Source organism: Echinops telfairi, unplaced genomic scaffold (assembly GCF_000313985.2).
Source record: "Echinops telfairi isolate 266 unplaced genomic scaffold, ASM31398v2 ScPeMD7_7427;HRSCAF=8465, whole genome shotgun sequence".
Taxonomy (NCBI): domain Eukaryota; kingdom Metazoa; phylum Chordata; class Mammalia; order Afrosoricida; family Tenrecidae; genus Echinops; species Echinops telfairi.
The window spans coordinates 8,317,349-8,334,012 of NW_022111327.1; the positions used below are offsets into that span (position 1 = coordinate 8,317,349).

The 16,664-nt window shown below is 45.5% G+C and overlaps 1 protein-coding gene across 5 annotated transcripts in view; it reads left to right on the top strand.

Moving 5' to 3' along the window:
- Positions 1-16,664, top strand: part of PAK3 (p21 (RAC1) activated kinase 3) — a 148,449-nt gene that overhangs the window by 7,328 nt on the left and 124,457 nt on the right. The window contains exon 1 of one of the 5 annotated variants that reach the window (XM_045298576.1): positions 1,641-1,703. The exons of the other annotated variants lie outside the window; for them this stretch is intronic. The gene's annotated coding sequence lies outside the window, so the exon portion shown is untranslated. Of the gene's footprint in view, positions 1-1,640; positions 1,704-16,664 lie in introns of those variants that run through there. 5 annotated transcript variants of the gene reach the window in all.

The window sequence follows — 16,664 nt, forward strand, 5'->3', positions numbered from 1 at the left end:
CCCCCCCCGCCAAAAAAAATCAAGACTGTGAATCTTTAAGGAAGCAGACAGTGTCATCTTTTTATTTTTTACTGTAAAGCAACTGGAAGGTTAGGCAGCCCAACACCTAATTCACGTTGCCACCAGGGCTCCTTTTTCTTACACTAAAAACTCCCTGCCATGGGGTCAATTCTGACTCTGACTCCCTAGGACAGAGCCAGACTGCCCCCATGGGTCTCCGAAGCTCTCTGGAAGCAGAAAGCCTTCCTTCGCTCTGCTGGGTTAGAACTGCTGACCTGGACGTTGGCATCCATCCCAGTGTGTAATTCCCTATGCCCAAGTAAGGGTAAAGAAGAAGCATATACACTTGTTTCCACCTCAAAGCTATAAGATACAGTTTAGAGACCAGGATCCCAATCAGAACGCATGAACTGCCTGTATTTCTATTTGGGATCATAGGTTAAGTTCCCTGGCAACTATAAAATAATAGTAACTTAGAGGACTGCAGAATAGCATTGCCTGGGAGACTGTGTGTGTGTGTGTGTGTGTGTGTGTGTGTGTGTGTGTGTGTGTTGAGGCCACACTCACTGCCATCGAGTTGATGCTGACTCATAGCTACACTATAGGACAGGGTAGAACTGCCCCTTTGAGTTTCCAAGACTGAAACTCTATGGGAGTGGACAGCCTCATCCTTCTCCCTTGGTCCAACTGGTGGTTTTGAACTGTTGACCTTGTGGTTAGAAGAGTAATGAAAAAGTGGAGATGTAGGGTTGAGGAACAAAATAAAATGAACAGCAGCAGTGCCAGATAGTGGGGAACTTTGGATGTCTTCAGAACCAACCTGCCTTTACCTTGCATGGTCTCTCAGTTTCCTAATGTACCACGGATTAGACCCCCCTCCTATAATTCTCTATGCCTTTCCCATCTGTCTTCTGTAATGTGGACTGCTCTATACTTGTCCAAGAGAATTAAAACTTCCTGTCACCAAGTTGATTCCAATTCATAGTGACCCTATATAGGGTTTCCCAGGCTCCAAATGTTTACATGAGCACACAGCTTCATGTTTCTCCTTTGAAGTGACTTGAACCACCACTCTTGCAGTTATCAGTTCACTTAACTCAACAGCACCACCAGGGCTCCTTTCTTTTGCCACTAAAACTCAAAGAAAACAAACAAAAGAGCCAACGCTGCTGCCATCTCGTTGATTCCAACTCCTAAGGACACTAAAGAATAGAGTACAATTGTCCCTGTGGGTTTCTGAAACTTCACTCTCGACGGGAGTCCTTCAGAGCGGCTGGTGGTTTTGAATGGCTGACCTTGTGGTTAGTAGCCTAACCTGGCTTTTTTCCACTTGAGGGCCAGCAGTCCTCTGAATGAATTCACTAATAGCAGTTCTCAAACACGAAACTCACATGGCCCAACTTGCATTTCAGTGTGTTTTCCAGAATCCAACTTCATGGCGCTACCCTTGCGCCCCATTTTTATTTTCCCTAATTCTCTGACCTTCTTAAGGGCCGTCCCGCCATTCCCTGTAGTCTGGGTTTTGCTTGGGTGTTTGGACAAGGCTGAGAAAGAGCTACCATCTCGCCCCATAATACTTCTCTTGGCAGGTTGCCTTGTGGTCCTTGGTGTTCCTAGCACTGAGTTCGTCAGAGCTGAAGCCAATCCAGGCCCTTCTTATGGACAGCACCACCCCCTCTGTCCTGTGGTGGTGGTAGTGTGAGGTGAGTATTGGATTCCAGGGCAGGGAGTTAGGGACCTTCGGATCCCAAAGTCGACTTTGTACCCAACTCATCTAAGGCCCTGCAAGCACCCTCATTAGCCAAGTCTCAGAGCATAGCCCCTATTCTCTGAAGGGGGTGGGGTGGGGGTTGGTTCCCATGTGCAGATACTCTTGGTCTCTTGATTGTCCCTTGCTTCTCTAATATGGTAATGACAGCCTTGACCTACGTCCTCAGGTTAGTTGGAGAAACAGCACAGCAATCATTGCCAAGTCTTTTGCAAATGTCAAACACTAACTCAGAGCTTCTGTGTGACATAGACATGCTTCCCATCCAGCTGTTACTTCCGTTCCTCCTGCTCTCCTGATGTGACAGTGCATTTCCTGTTGTTTCTGCTGCTCCATAACCTTGACTTTACCTTTCGATTCAATGTGTATGCCCATCGTACCCCATCCCTGCTTCTAAAGCTGGCAGTCTTTGATTAAAGATTAACATCAGTGGTTCCCAAAGTGGGTGATACCACCCTTGATGAGTGTGAGTGTGTGTGTGTGTGTGTGTGTGTGTGTGTGTGTGCGCGCGCGCGCGCGATCTTGGGGGCTACAAAAGCAGATAACTCCACTTTATCCTGGATAATGGGTAGAGTACAAAAGGTTTTCATTGCCAGGGGGCTACTGAGTTGTTTTTTTTCTGGAAAGGGACCCAAAGGCCAAATAAGTTTGGTAGCCAATGGATTAAACCTTCTTCAATGTTCTCTCTGCATTTCCAGATGACCACAGAGGAGCGCTTTCTCTCCCAGTTCTCCCAACGCCCTTGAGTCTGTAGTGCTTCTCTTCTGCTTTAACTAATTCTCACCAGGTTCCTGGACTATCCACCTTGGCAGGCAAATGAGAAATGAGAATGCCGGCTGCTTGAGGACAGGCCTTCTATTTGACAGGTCTTTAGGCTCCCTCCCCAGATGCCCTCCACCTGCTTTGTGATTTGAATTTCTTTCCATTCCTTGCTACCTTCCCTTCCCCACCACCCACCTAGGTACCTTGGCCTGCCTCTGCTCCTTCACTTGTCTCTCTGTCTCCCCCTCGGGCAGGCAGTCATTATAGCTCCCTCTGTCAGCTTCTCCAGCTCGACCTGCGGTTGCTCTGCCTTGCACTCTAGCTATCTGCTTGCTACCTTACCATCCCTCTGTTGTTCTGTCAGGTCTTCCATCTGTCTCTTTGTGACTTAGGCATTGGCCCAGTCGGAAACCAAATAACTAAACCAACATCAAAAAACCAAGCAACTGCACCAAGAGCCAACAAAGACCTTGCTCTCAAATTCTCTTTTGCGTCGAGCCTGGCTGGAGGCTGCTGGGCAAGGTGAACGTCTCGGCTCCGCGGCAGGTGTTTCTTCAAGGCATTTCCTGAAAGGGAAGCACCAGAGTTTGGGCTGTGGAATCGCAGGTATGAAATTACACCCTAACTTGATACTGATGCCTTCCCCTTTCCAGAGCTACTCAGGTAGGGGATCCTCTGTAGTCCCTGACTGCCAGAAGGTAACCAGAACCGGCTCAAACAGGAAGCGAGTGCCTGGGTCGCTCCCAGGTGTTAGATGACAGCAAAATAATAAACTTCTGTTGACGGAGTGTCTACTCTTGCCAGCACAGGGCTAGGCACTTGACTTGCCGAATATCATTCAATCCCCCAGTCACCCTAAGAGGTAGGGTGTGTTCTAAGACTTCCTCTTTTATTTCTGATGATAAAATTGATAGTGCTAGCTCCAGATACGTTTAAGCATCGACTCCATTTTGCCGATGAGAAAATAGAGGTCCAGAGGGATGAAGAGACTTGCCAGTAATTGGACACATACTGTGGCTTTGTGAAGAAAGGCACATTTGGGCAAGAGGCCCAGCATCCCAAGTTCTTGGGGGCAGTTCTACTCCTGGTGGCTGTGTGGCTTACTCACTGGGCTGCCAACTGTAAGGTCAACAGTTCGAAACTACCAGCTATGCCTCAGGAGAAAGGTGAGCCTTTCTTCTGTAAAGATTTAGTCTCACAGGGACAGCCACTCCTCCTCTAGGGTCACTATGAGTCGGACTGGCTGCGATGGCCATGCGTTTGGGTCCTGTTATATTGAAGCACTCCTGCTCACCCGCGCGCACTCTCACTGGCATTGCTCACAAATTCCTACTCGTACGTTCACGCCGAGGCGTGTTTATCCGCTTGACTCCTACTTGTCACACTGAACACATCCACAGGGACAGTCACTCTGACACCCTCACACTCGCAAGAATTTTTGTAAATGCCCTACTTGCCTACACAGGCCGATTCAGACAGCCGCACCCAGTCACGTCGACATATTCATACATTCACGATTTCGCACTGGCACACATCCTCAGGTCCCATCCGACCTCACCCTCACAGTTTCCCTCGCTCACACTTGTGCCCTCTTTCTTACAGGCTCACACAGGTGCACAGGACCTCACGTTCACACAAGTGTGTACAATCACCACTCACCCCTCCAATAACTACCCAATCTTTCTCCCTCTCACACACATTCATGTACAGGCATACCCACTCTGATTTCTTCCAACTACATTCAAATTCTTATACCTGCTCTCAGTGATGTGCACTCAAACATGTCTGTGCTGGGACAGCCACTCCCCCCTCCCATCACAACCTTGCACGCATATTCACACATGCATGCTTACAAAGGTGACAGTGCTCATTTATAGATACACCTCAACACACATCTTTTTGTGTGTGAAGGATTTCACTTTATTTATTTATTTGTTAATAATCATTTTATTGGGGGCTCGTACAGCTCTTACCACAATCCATACATGCATCCATTGTGTCGAGCACATTTGTACATTTGTTGCCATCATCATTTTCAAAACATTTTCTTTCTACTAGAGCCCTTGGTATCAGCTCCAATCCCTGATAATTTATAAATTTTTATTTTTTCATGTCTTACACTGACCAATGTCTCCCTTCACCCACTTTTCTCAACACACATCTTAACCCACTGCCACTTGTAATGCTGTGCTGCATGCAAACTCAAAATTCCATGCCTATACCAGCCTTGGTGGCATAGTGATTACCCGTTGGACCACTAACTGGCAAGGTTGGCAGTTTGAAACCACCAGCCACTGTGCAGGAGAAAGACAAGGCTTCCTCCTCCCTTAAAGAATTGTAGTCTACGGACCCTACAGGAGTGGCTTTACCCTGTCCTATAGGGGCATTATGCATCATGACTCAATGCCAGTGAATTTGGAATTTTAGTGATCCTTGTGGCTTAAGAGGTTCTGCATTGAGCTGCTAACCACAGAGTCAGCAGTTTGAAACCACCAGGCTCCTGAGGGAGAAAAATGAGGCTTTCTACTACTCCCGTAACATTTCCAGTTTCAGAAAACCACTGGGGCAGTTGGACTCTGCCCAATACGAGGCTCAATACGAGGTAGACGTGACTGGATGGCAATGAGTGAGAGACCCTTGTATGGTCAGCCCAGAAGTGCATTCACACACAGCCACACTTAGAAACACTCATTCTGACACATTGACACTCATTTACTCATGCTTTTCTCAATGAGGCAGAATCACACTCTACACCAAGCTCACCGGCAAAGAGTCTTGAACACTGAGCAGTCATGTGCACACTCATTTTAATGGGCTCAGCCTTGTTCCCTGACTTGGTCAGTGTCACCTGCTCACACACAGGCAATGTCTTCGACACACAGGCACATCAGCATGCACGTGCTCCTCACATTCAGTGTCCCTAGATTCACCATAGCACGTGGTCGCCCTTCCTGCCCAACCATACTCACTCATTTCTACTCACATTTCCACACCCTCTCAGATTCCTTCACAGCAATACACAAGTAAAATGATTACCCCCCCCAAAAAAAAATCATTCCCCAGATATACTCTCACACACATCATATCCATTCATGCATCATACCTATTTCCACTGGCACCAGCACACTTTCCCCTCCCGCACTCACTTTCTCATGCTTCCCCGCTCTCACCTCAATAGACCTTTATCCCCATGTATATGTGCCCACACATGCATGCTGATGGTGGCGCCAACAGCAGAGGGCAGACCAAACACTGGCATGCACCACTCTGACACAACACAAGTCACGTCATCTCCTGGTTACACACAGACACTCATATAGAAGCAGTGAAAAACCCCAAATGTGGCCACGTAGACTCACATACACCCCGGCATAGATTCATCCCATTGCCCCATTAGTTATAGATTCACTTGCTCACACTGGCTCTCCTGCCCCCACCATCACTGATACATATGTACATACACTGACTCACCCTCAGCACTCTCATGGGGAGCCATCACATATTCTTACTCAGACATTCCTATAGGGTCATGGAGACTGGCACTCAACATTGACCATGACCTACCTCCCGGAACTCATCAACACACTGTCCCACATCAACTGGCACTGATCTCACATCCTTTCTCTCACTCCTGCTTTCCTGCATATATATGCTCATGCTTACTGGCCCACATGCCTACACATGTGGACATAGCCACGTGCTTTCGCACTGGGCAATACCCCACAGGCAAGAGTTCGTAGCCCAGTTGTGTCCATCCATCCTGTTCCCCCCACCCCCACCCCACCTATTTTTTATTTGTGCTCTCCTCACCTCTGCTACAAAGGGATTCTGGCCCAACTCATGGCCAAAGGATGAATGCTGGTTCATTCAGGGTTCTATTGAGACTAGATCCATCCAGAGCAAAATGGCGCAGAATTTCTCTCTGGGAATAAAAATACATGAGACAAACCCAAACTCAAACCCATCGATCAAGTGTTCTTCCCTGCAGTTTCCTTTAAACAGATGTCGTCTCTAAGCTGTAGTCTTCACCAGGCCTAGCCAGCATTGGTTGACATATAGACAGTAGGTTTATTGTCTGGAAGTTAATTGCTTTCACATGTCACCTCCCTTCTCTGTCCGGGGGCATGGAGGGTGTAGAGTGCATTTCTTTGTGTGCTTGTAGTGGTGTCGTAGGCAAAAGTGCATGTTTCTGGGTCTGTTTATAACCTGGAAGGGCCTTCTGTGTAGAGCCATGGCAAGAATCGCTCAGCTTCCAACAGGCACCTCAAATCTGTCCAGGTCTATGTAATACTCCTGGATCATGGCATCAGGACCAGGAAGGGAGGGGTTCAAGAGCTAGAAGAACCATGGAATGCGTGTCTGCTCTGTGTGTGAATGTGCATATATATATAGACGATGTTGAAATTGCAACAGTACTTCCGAAGTTACTGAAAGAGACTTCTCACTAGACAAGCTGGATAAAATTCCTTTAACTCCAAATCAACTCCCAAGTTTCCCTCTTAGCGAGGAAGACTCCCTGCCACCAAGATGATTTCGACTCATAGTGACCCTAGAGGACAGAGCAGAAGTGCCCCTTTGGGTTTCTATGATCATTTTAAAAAATTTTTGGTTCATAATGTTTGTTTTTTTATTAAATCATTTTATTGGGAGCTCATGAGATTCCATGGTTCAATCACATCAAGCAGTATTGTACAATCGCTACCACAGTCAGAATGTTTCAAAACATTTTCTTCTTGAACTCCTTGATATGCTCCCCTTTATCCCCTCCCTACCCCCAAGGAATCCTTATTTTATTTGTTTATGCCACATCTTTTTTTATTTATTTATGCCAATCTATTTATTTATTTATGCCAATCTATCCATTCACATACAATCCTGTTGTTCTCTCCCCTCAAGTGGGGTTATACAGTCATAGATGTGATCACCTCTCTCACCCCCCCCCCACCCCAATTCCCGTTCTCTCAGGGAACCACTTTCTGCATAGTTATCTATCTTGTTATAACACCGATGAAACACGTCTAACTCTTTACAGGAGTAGAAAGGCTGTCTTTCTCCCTTGGGTTAACTGGTAAGCCACTGGGGCTCCTTAAGAAAGGAAGAAGACACACACAACTCCAGGCTTCAACAAGTGGATCAGGAACGTGGTTACCCACCATAGATTTAGAAACGTGAGTGCATCTTGTAAGGACCACTCTCGCCTAGTCCATGCTGGCCCCTACTGGGATCTCACTGCAGAAAAAGTGTTTGTGAATTCTTCCCATGTTGCATTTGATGAGGGTTCTGGTACACTGTGCGGGAGAGTCCACACTCAGGAATACCACCCAACCCTCTCCTGCACTGCCGTGAGACTGAGGATTTATCTGCTAGTAACACCATATCTTTTCCCTCTGAATTACTAGGCGTAGAGCCCTGGTAGGAGCCCTGGTTGGGCAGTGGTTACATGTCAGGTTGAAGTCTGTAAGGTCATCACTTCAAAACCACCAGCCGTGCCATGGGAGAAAGATGAGACTTTCTACTCCCATAAAGAGTTACCATCTCAGAAGCCCACAGGGGCAGTTCTACCCTGTTTCACAGGGTCTCTATGAGCCGACATCTACTCAATGGTGATGAGTTGCAGTTTTTGTGTACAGTATAATGCACCAGAAGCCCTGGTGACATCATGGACTACACACTGAGCTACTTATGGAAGGTCAGTGGTTCAAACCCACCAGCTGCTTTGTAGGAGATAGATGAGACTGCCCCCTCCATAAAGATTTCAAGTGTTGCAGTTCTCCTCTGTCCCACAGGCTTGCTGGGAGATGAAATCGACTTTTCTGTAGTGAGTTTAGAGAGCTTAGTGCAATCAGGGCCGGAGTAGCTTCTTGTGAAAGTTAATTACGAGAAGAAGATGGGTGGGTGGGCAGCAACATGCTGCCAGGACAGATCGATCCAATGACTTGCTTCTCACGCCTCCTCCCCAAGACTCAGAATATCAATGGCATTACCCATCTCAGATTGAGGATCTTTTGGGGGCACTCTCCTTAGTACCCGGCCCAGAAGGAAATTCAAAAGAGGGAAAGTACACACTCTGAATCAGAAAGATGACATCGCCATGAAACAGTAGCACCGGCCTTGAAGCTCGGAGGGAGCTTAATTATGTAATCTAGGGAGTTTTGTGCTCAACAGTGGCTGAAACCAGAAGGGTTTCGAGAAGGGAGTGTCTGATAGTCATCATGCTCAGCACAGGACACTGCCATCTTTCCAGAAGAGGATGCAACAGAGCCCTTTGTTGCCGGTTAAAGGAAGAAAAGTAAACTGCAAGCTTCAATGGCATATTTCCCTTCAATTAGGGTTTAGCTCCAATCTCTCTCAGGGGAGCGAATCCTGGTGGCAATGTGGTACAGGTTGGCTTGCTAACCTCAAGCCAGCGGTTTGAAACCAGCAGCTGTTCCACTTGCCACAAAGACGAGGCTTTCTAATCCCATAAAGTGTTCAGTCTCCAAAATTCACAGGGGCAGTTTTACGCTGTCCTATACGGTCACCATGAGTCAGAATTGACTCAATGGCAGTGAGTTTGAGTCCCCCTAGGGGAGAGAGCAATTACCCTAGAAATTTTAATATACAGTATTTTCTTGTCAATAGACTGAGGCTCAACAAAGGCAATTAACAGAATGGGGAAAATTATAGGAAGGGGAAAATTATCTTCCTGAATTCACTTGCATTTCCAAAGTAGGAAGGCCCGCCGCCTTGCCTTTGTATGATACTTTACACTCTCCAAACATTTAAAACCTATTTGTGCAGCTGAGCCCGTAGCGGAACCAACTCTGCAGTCAGACTGACTAACATTGAGTCTTGGTCTGATTCTGTGTATCCTTGTTTGAATCAACTACTCTTTGCCCTCAAGCTCCAGTTTCCTCATCTGTAAAAAGATGGGGGCATCAATGGCACCTCCGTCAAAGACATTGATATGATAAAATGTGATAAATATGCATAAAGTAATTAGCACACAATGTCTATCCTGTAGAAAGCCAAAAATCATGACCAGTGAGTCATTTCTGACTCATAAAGACCCTAAATGGCAGGTTAGAACTGCCTCTGTGGGTTCCCAAAAGGGCTCAACAAATTGAGATCTTACTCTTCCCTATAGCACTGCCCTTTGAGAGAAGGGCACCGCCAAGGGACAGAATGCTGAAGTAACAGAGGGCGAATAGCATTTTTGGTTTTTGTAGCCAATGGCTTGTTTTTCATGGGACATGTTGTCTCTTTTCCTTCACATTTTTTGGCTCAGCCTCAGCTAGGACTCAGTGCTCATTCCCGTTCAAGAAGACCAGGGGAGAGCGGCAACAAACAATGGAGAGTGCCCTCATGTCGGTGTCCCTTTAAGACATGGGTATCTTGCTAGGGGAGCGCTGTTCCTTGTCATGTTGACATTCCCTCTTGCCGCACAACTTGTCTTTCCCACTTGAAATCAATGAAGACTTCAGGGATTTCAGAAACTTGACAGAGGAAAATGGAAGTATCTCTTGATGTTGGAGGAGCCAGTGGCCTGCTTAACAATGGGCACTTGATTCTAATGCTGAAATATCTGCTTTATGGGTAGACAGTCTGCTCATTGCCAGGCTCTGTTTTCAAAACACACCACGGTAGAGGCCCCGTTAAGGTACTCGAGTCCTGAGACCATTCACGTACATTCAAAATCTGAGCGCATCTGAGAAAACGGGCTGTGTGGTTGCCGAAGCCTTTCAGAGGCTGGGGCTTTGGAAGTACAGACAGGAGATTACTCTTTCTCTTTCACTTAAGAGCTTGGTAGCCTTGAGCAAGTCACTTAATGCCTTAGAGCAGGGGTCCTCACACTTTTTCAACAGGGGCCAGTTCACTGTCCCTCAGACCCATTGGAGGGCCGGACTATAGTTTAAAAAACAACTATGAAAAAATTCCTAGGCACACTGCACAGATCTTATTTTGAAGTAAAAAAACAAATGGGGCAAAAACACCCGGCGGGCCGGATAAATGTCCTCTGCGGGCCAGTGGGCCTTAGAGCATCAGTTTCTTCATTTATGAAATAGCAATCATAACCCACACTTCATGCAATATTTGTGGTGTGTGTGTGTGTGTGTGTGTGAATTTACATCAGAGAAACTTGTAGCAGAATGCTGGGACATCGTAAGATCTAGGTGACTGATGATGATCTTGTTTGTAGTGTGGGAAATCTCGGCCAGAAATTGGAAACGTCTTCGTTGGGTGGAGTATCTGAAAGTATTCCCACATGCTGTTGTCCCACTTGACTCTCAACACCTCCTGGTGAGATGGTCACTTTTTCTAGATGAGGAAACAGAGGCAGAGGGACTGAGCAGTGAACACAGAGTCAGGTAGCCCATTCGGAGCAATGCGCATCTGACAATGTCCCAATCCTGACTGGATATTTGCATCTTTGCTTGGCAACCCCTTGTGGGGAGCTGAGTTGGCAAAAAGAAGTTGAGCACAATGCTTGGGGGTGGGGGCACTTACTGTAGTCACGGTTTGTCTGCTAGCTAGACCACAGTGTGTTTTTCTCTGTATCCTGCATAATGCCCAGTGCATTGCAGGAGTGCAACAAACACGTCGTCATAACATGACCCTTCAGAACAGGACCCAGTGGGAAACAACCTCTGTGGCTTTTCTCAGAAGAAATCTTGCTCTGTAGCTGTGTTCATGCTGCTTTAGGAACACCTAAAGCCCAGAGACGGGGAAGTCTTCACACCGAAACATTTCGTCAGCCTGTGGGTGACACTTGTCTGTTTCTTTTGACATGAGCATAAAAAGACGTCAAGCTTAATAAACTCTGGGGAAAGGATAGAAAGACAAGATATAAAGGCACTGTTGACCCCTCTGTCACATTTCCCTCACGTAACTCTCTCTACTCATCTTGAAATACTCTGTGGAAAGACAAAACATAAGGGCACTTTGACCTCTCTGTCACATTTACCGTATATAGCTCTACTCATCACAAAATACTCTTGGCTTCTGAGACATCATGTATCCACCTCCTTCACTTCTTTGACTATTATGTCAGAGATCCCCGGTGGTCTTCCCCCTCACCTAAGAAACGGTGGTTTTCCCCATAGTTCTCTCTTTTCGGTGCTATTGCACACACTCCACACTGAGGATGTCCACATTACTCTCTTCAGCCTCCATGCCCAGCTGACCATTTGACCATTATCTAATGCCAAGTCAACATGCTAGAGCTGCTGCAGCAATTGTGGTTATGGCTTTAATCTTGCTGTTACCATTGAGAGGGATTGATATAGTGGATATCCATGTGTATGTATGTATACACATTCATATATTTCTATTATGTGTGAATCCGAGTTTCCTTACATACACATACACACATATTGTTACTACATGTGAATTGAAATTTCCTTCAGCTTTTCATTATTTGCTGTGTAGTTTATTATGCTTAAAGACAAGATGGTTCCATACTTGCTTGGTCTACCATTAGATAGTCATAATTTAATTTTTACTGAGCTATCCAATGTGTCACAGTTTGGGGCTTCTCCCCTTTGTCTACTGATCTCTTCAACAGTGACATATCTGGAGCCCAGTTTCAGGTCCTTCATTTCTGTAGAACAAGCATGATTGTTGGCAATGTGTAACTTTTCTTCTGTTTTTTTAAAAACTTAGATGAATTTTGTTTGGAGTCCCAAACAAAACCAGAATGCTACACAGACCATATGCTTCCCACACTCCAGTGGGTCTCTTGGGATTGAAATACATTTCTGCCCAGGTTCTGTTTAGGAGACCATTTGAATTCCACCAAGCCTACATCCCTGCCATCTTTGGCCCATGTCCAAAATAGCAGCATCTCTTTTCTACCATCCCTTGACTCATTTTTGCTCATATTACCTTTTTCCAATGTTATTTACGTGTTGCTATCTGGAGCATCACACCTGACTACTAATTCTCAAGTTTAAGGCTAATTATTGCCATTGTGAAATCTTATTGTCTAGGCTATTAGGGGTCCATCTCCTTGTCACTCCACAACCCATTCTCTGCTTCATGGTGTCATGGCTATTGCTCGCTACTCTTTAAATCTCTTCGAGAACAGAAACTTTATTCCTCTTTTTCCCTAGAACATAGTGAGCTCTGACTCAGACTTCAATACCCTGTTCAAGTACTTAATCCTCTGGAGCCTTCTGTCTTGCTCTGTCCTTCCGAGGCGTCGTCTGCCTACCTAGCACAACATAGATGATCTGAAAATGCCAAGTGGAGGAGTGCACTTCTGTAGGCTTCATGGCTTTCCAAAGCTCACAGAATAATCCAGAAATGGAGCTGGAATGAATCACTCCCCTCTTTGTTGGGGACCATTCTTTGGGGTTTGCAAAATAGCTATTGACTACAGAAGTCAACCCCCAAAGTAAAACTGCACAGTAAGATTTAGTTTCGTTCTTAAATGTAATAGATGTTTCTTCACCCCTTGCCTTTTTACAATTCTAGAAAATACTTTCGTTAGGGCCGTACTGATTTCTTCTTCTGTAGCGCCAGTATCCTTGCTCTTTTAAGGTTCACACATGTGACTGTCTTTCAGAGGTTTCTGATCTGTTTGTTTTTGTTTTTCAATACACAGCACCAGCATCACTTAGCTCCACCAAAATAAAGACCCAAGGCTAAGAGACTTAGTCTCTCTGGCTTTGAATATTCTTAGGTTGGAATATACTGTTGAATAATAATGCCTTATACTAAGTAGTAATTATTTTTCCATTCTTCCAATCCTGTTGAATTCTTCAGCCTTGCTCAAATGCTGCATTCCCTCTTCTCTCTAAGAACATGAGTTACCCTTCCTTCCCTATCCCTCCAAAGCATCCTGTGCCTACCTAGGCTGCATTAGTGTATTCATACTGATGTGTATGCACTTGTGCCTTCCTCACTAGATTGGGATCTCTTTGAAGACCGAGATTGACCCCTAGTTATCCCTCTGCACCCTATGCCCTATCTGTGGCCCAATACTTGGTATGTAGCAGGCACTCAACAGATGCATGCGAAATGAATGTGAGTGACATGGAGACAAAACACATGGCAATATATATACATACATAAAGTGGGATCCTCATTGCTCTCCAGTCTGTTCCGATGTCTGGTGACCCTATAGAGCAGGCCAGAACTGCCCTCTGGTGTTTCTCAGGCTGTAAGGCCTTACCGCCATAGGCAGCTTCATGTTTCTCCGACTCCCATGGAGCAGCTGGTGGTTTGGACTGACGCTGTGGCTCACAGATGTAGCTGACTATGTCCCCAGGGCTTCTGAAACAATAGAAAAGCAGTGTTGCCCTCTTCTGAAATAGGTCAGAATACCTCTTAAAAAATTAAAACACTCTTCATTCAGCAATACATATATCCTTCTTATATTATTTTTCCCTCTGTATGTGTATGTATGTACATAAAATATAACAATGATATATGTGTTGCTGGATGAAGAGTATTTTTTAATTTATATATATATCTGTGTATGTATGTACATGTGCATATGTGTGTATGCTTATGCACATAATACATGCACATATACCCATATTCATACATATGTTTATACACAAATATGCATACATATGCATATGAACACATATGTTGTTTTGGGTGCCATTCAGTCAGTCCCAACTCATAGCAACCCAGTGTTACAAGAGAAAGAAACCTCTCTGTCATATTTACCATATATAGCTCTACTCATCACAAAATACTCTTGGCTTCTGCGACATCATGTATCCACCTCCTTCATTTTTGATTATTATGTCAGGGACACCCACAGATTGAGAATCACTGATCTAGTGTGTGTGTACGCACGTGTGCGTATATTTCCAGAAATGAAAACCCACTACTTGTGCCTTTTGTCTAGACCCTAGAGTCTCACTCAGGCTTGGCCACTTACGTATCTTTTTACTCCCCAGCACCTAGCATGGTGCCTGGCACTTAACATTTAATAATGAATTGTTTTGTGAGTAAATGAATGCAGATGCTGAAGGGCTGTTTCAGCGACCTTCTGGGCAGATCTTATTTTTGATGTTACTGTCTAACTCCTCCAACGGGAATATGTGTGTCTTTTGGTTTCAGGTGTCTTAGAATTGAGAATCCATCAGAAATCCACCAGACCAAGCATGTCACAGGGCTGATCTTTTCATGTGACAAGCAATGTTAGGCTGATAATGAGTTCTTTTCTTTTTCTTTTTTTTTTTGCAGCTATGTAACTGCAAAAAAAATTGCCATTGAGTCAATTCTGATTCATAGGGACCTTATTTATTTATAGAGGGTTGTGAGGCTGTAAGTATTTCCAGGAGCAGATAGCCTCGTTTGACTCCTGTGTAGAGGCTGGTGTATTTGAACCAATGACTTTGAACTTAGTAGTCTAATGCCTAGCCTGAAAAACCATCAAGGGAATTTTGGTTACATAAGCAATAGACCCTCATGATTAAGCCGTGCAGAAGGGTATCAGGCATGCTGAGGCCTGCAGGACTCCTTGAGTTGACTGTGAGTGCTGTGACATATGGGATTCATCGGAATCCACCTCAAAGGAGAAAGAAGATGAGCATTGATTAGTACAGAGTTGAAGTACAGAGTTACATGCTTTTATTAGAAGCACCCAGCTTTCCTCCTCCCCTGCATTTTCCGAATTGTTTGTCAAGATGTGTTCTAGGCCCTAGTCCAGGTTTCACAGGAGTAATTGGGGACCTGCTGACTGATTCATCCTCAGGGCTGCTGACTCCAGCTCCTTTCCTTTAACCCTTCTTCGCTTCTGCTTTATTTGCAATTTCCCTCTGAGGTGGCATCTGCTCCTTCCATCGAGGCGGGAACTGTGCCCTGCGACCTCAGCTGGATGGCTTCTCAGGGCCACCAAAAGAGTTAGTCAAAACAAACAAATGAAAAAGGAGTCATCAAGCAGATGTGTGTATAGGAACCAGGAATGAGCCATGTCATGTATGAGCGGACAGGGTATGTTCAACCAGGCAGTCAGGCGATGGGCAGCAAGAGGAACAAGCTGCATGGTGATACCAACTCAAAAATGATGTCAGCCATGGGAAGGCCAGAAGGCTCAACTGTGCGTGCTTCCTTCTGATCAGGCTTTGGGTTTCTAGGGAAAAAAAGGGCTTTGGGTTAATTAGGATCATCATTTAGACACACGGTCATTTTTCTTTAAGGGAGAACCTTTGTCTTTGGTGGGGATAGAAAGTGAGGGTTTCTTACAACGAAGGCCATTGCCACCTGGAACATTCATCCCCTACCATTTGTGCACTGGGGTATCTCACAGATGGGTCTTGTCATGTCCCACTCTTCCGTAAGTACTTGTGGGAAGCCCATACTTTGTAAATGGTATTGCTCCTTCGTTAATCATAATCCCTAACTAAAAGGCCAAGACCTGTGCTCAGCGCTTTTAAAATGGGGATCTGTAAACAGGTCAAGGAGTCAAAAGCTTGAGGAAAAGCTGCTCTATTCACCAGCCTACAAAAAATCTTACCATAATGAATGACGGGGGGGAGTGCGAAGTGGAGACCCAAAGCCCATTAGCAGGCCACTGGAGACCCCCTTGCAGAGGGGTCTCAGGGAGGAGATGAACCAGTCAGGGGGCGATGGAGTAACGATAAAAAATACAACTTTTCTCTAGTTCCTAAATGTTTCCTACCTGCTCCCACTATCATGACACGAATTCTACCTTGCAAGTCTGGCTAGACCAGAGGATGTACACTGGTACAGATAGGAACGGGAAACACAGGGAATCCAAGGCGGATGAGCCCTTCAGGACCAGTGGTGTGAGTGGCGATACTGGGAGGGTAGAGAGACAGTGGGTTGGAAAGAGGGAACCGATTACAAGGAACTATATGTGACCTCCTCCCTGGGGGACGGACAACAGAAAAGTGGGTGAAGGGAGACGTCGGACAGGGCAAGATATGACAAAATAATAATTTATAAATTATCAAGGGCTCATGAAGGAGGGGGGAGCGGGGAGGGAGGGGAAAAATGAGGACCTAATGCCAGGGGCTTAAGTGGAGAGAAAATGTTTTGAGAATGATGAGGGCAATGAATATACAAATGTGCTTTACACAATTGATGTATGTACGGATTGTGATACGAATTGTATGAGCTCCTAATAAAACTATTTTTAAAAAGTTGCTGTATTTCATGCCAGCTCAAATTC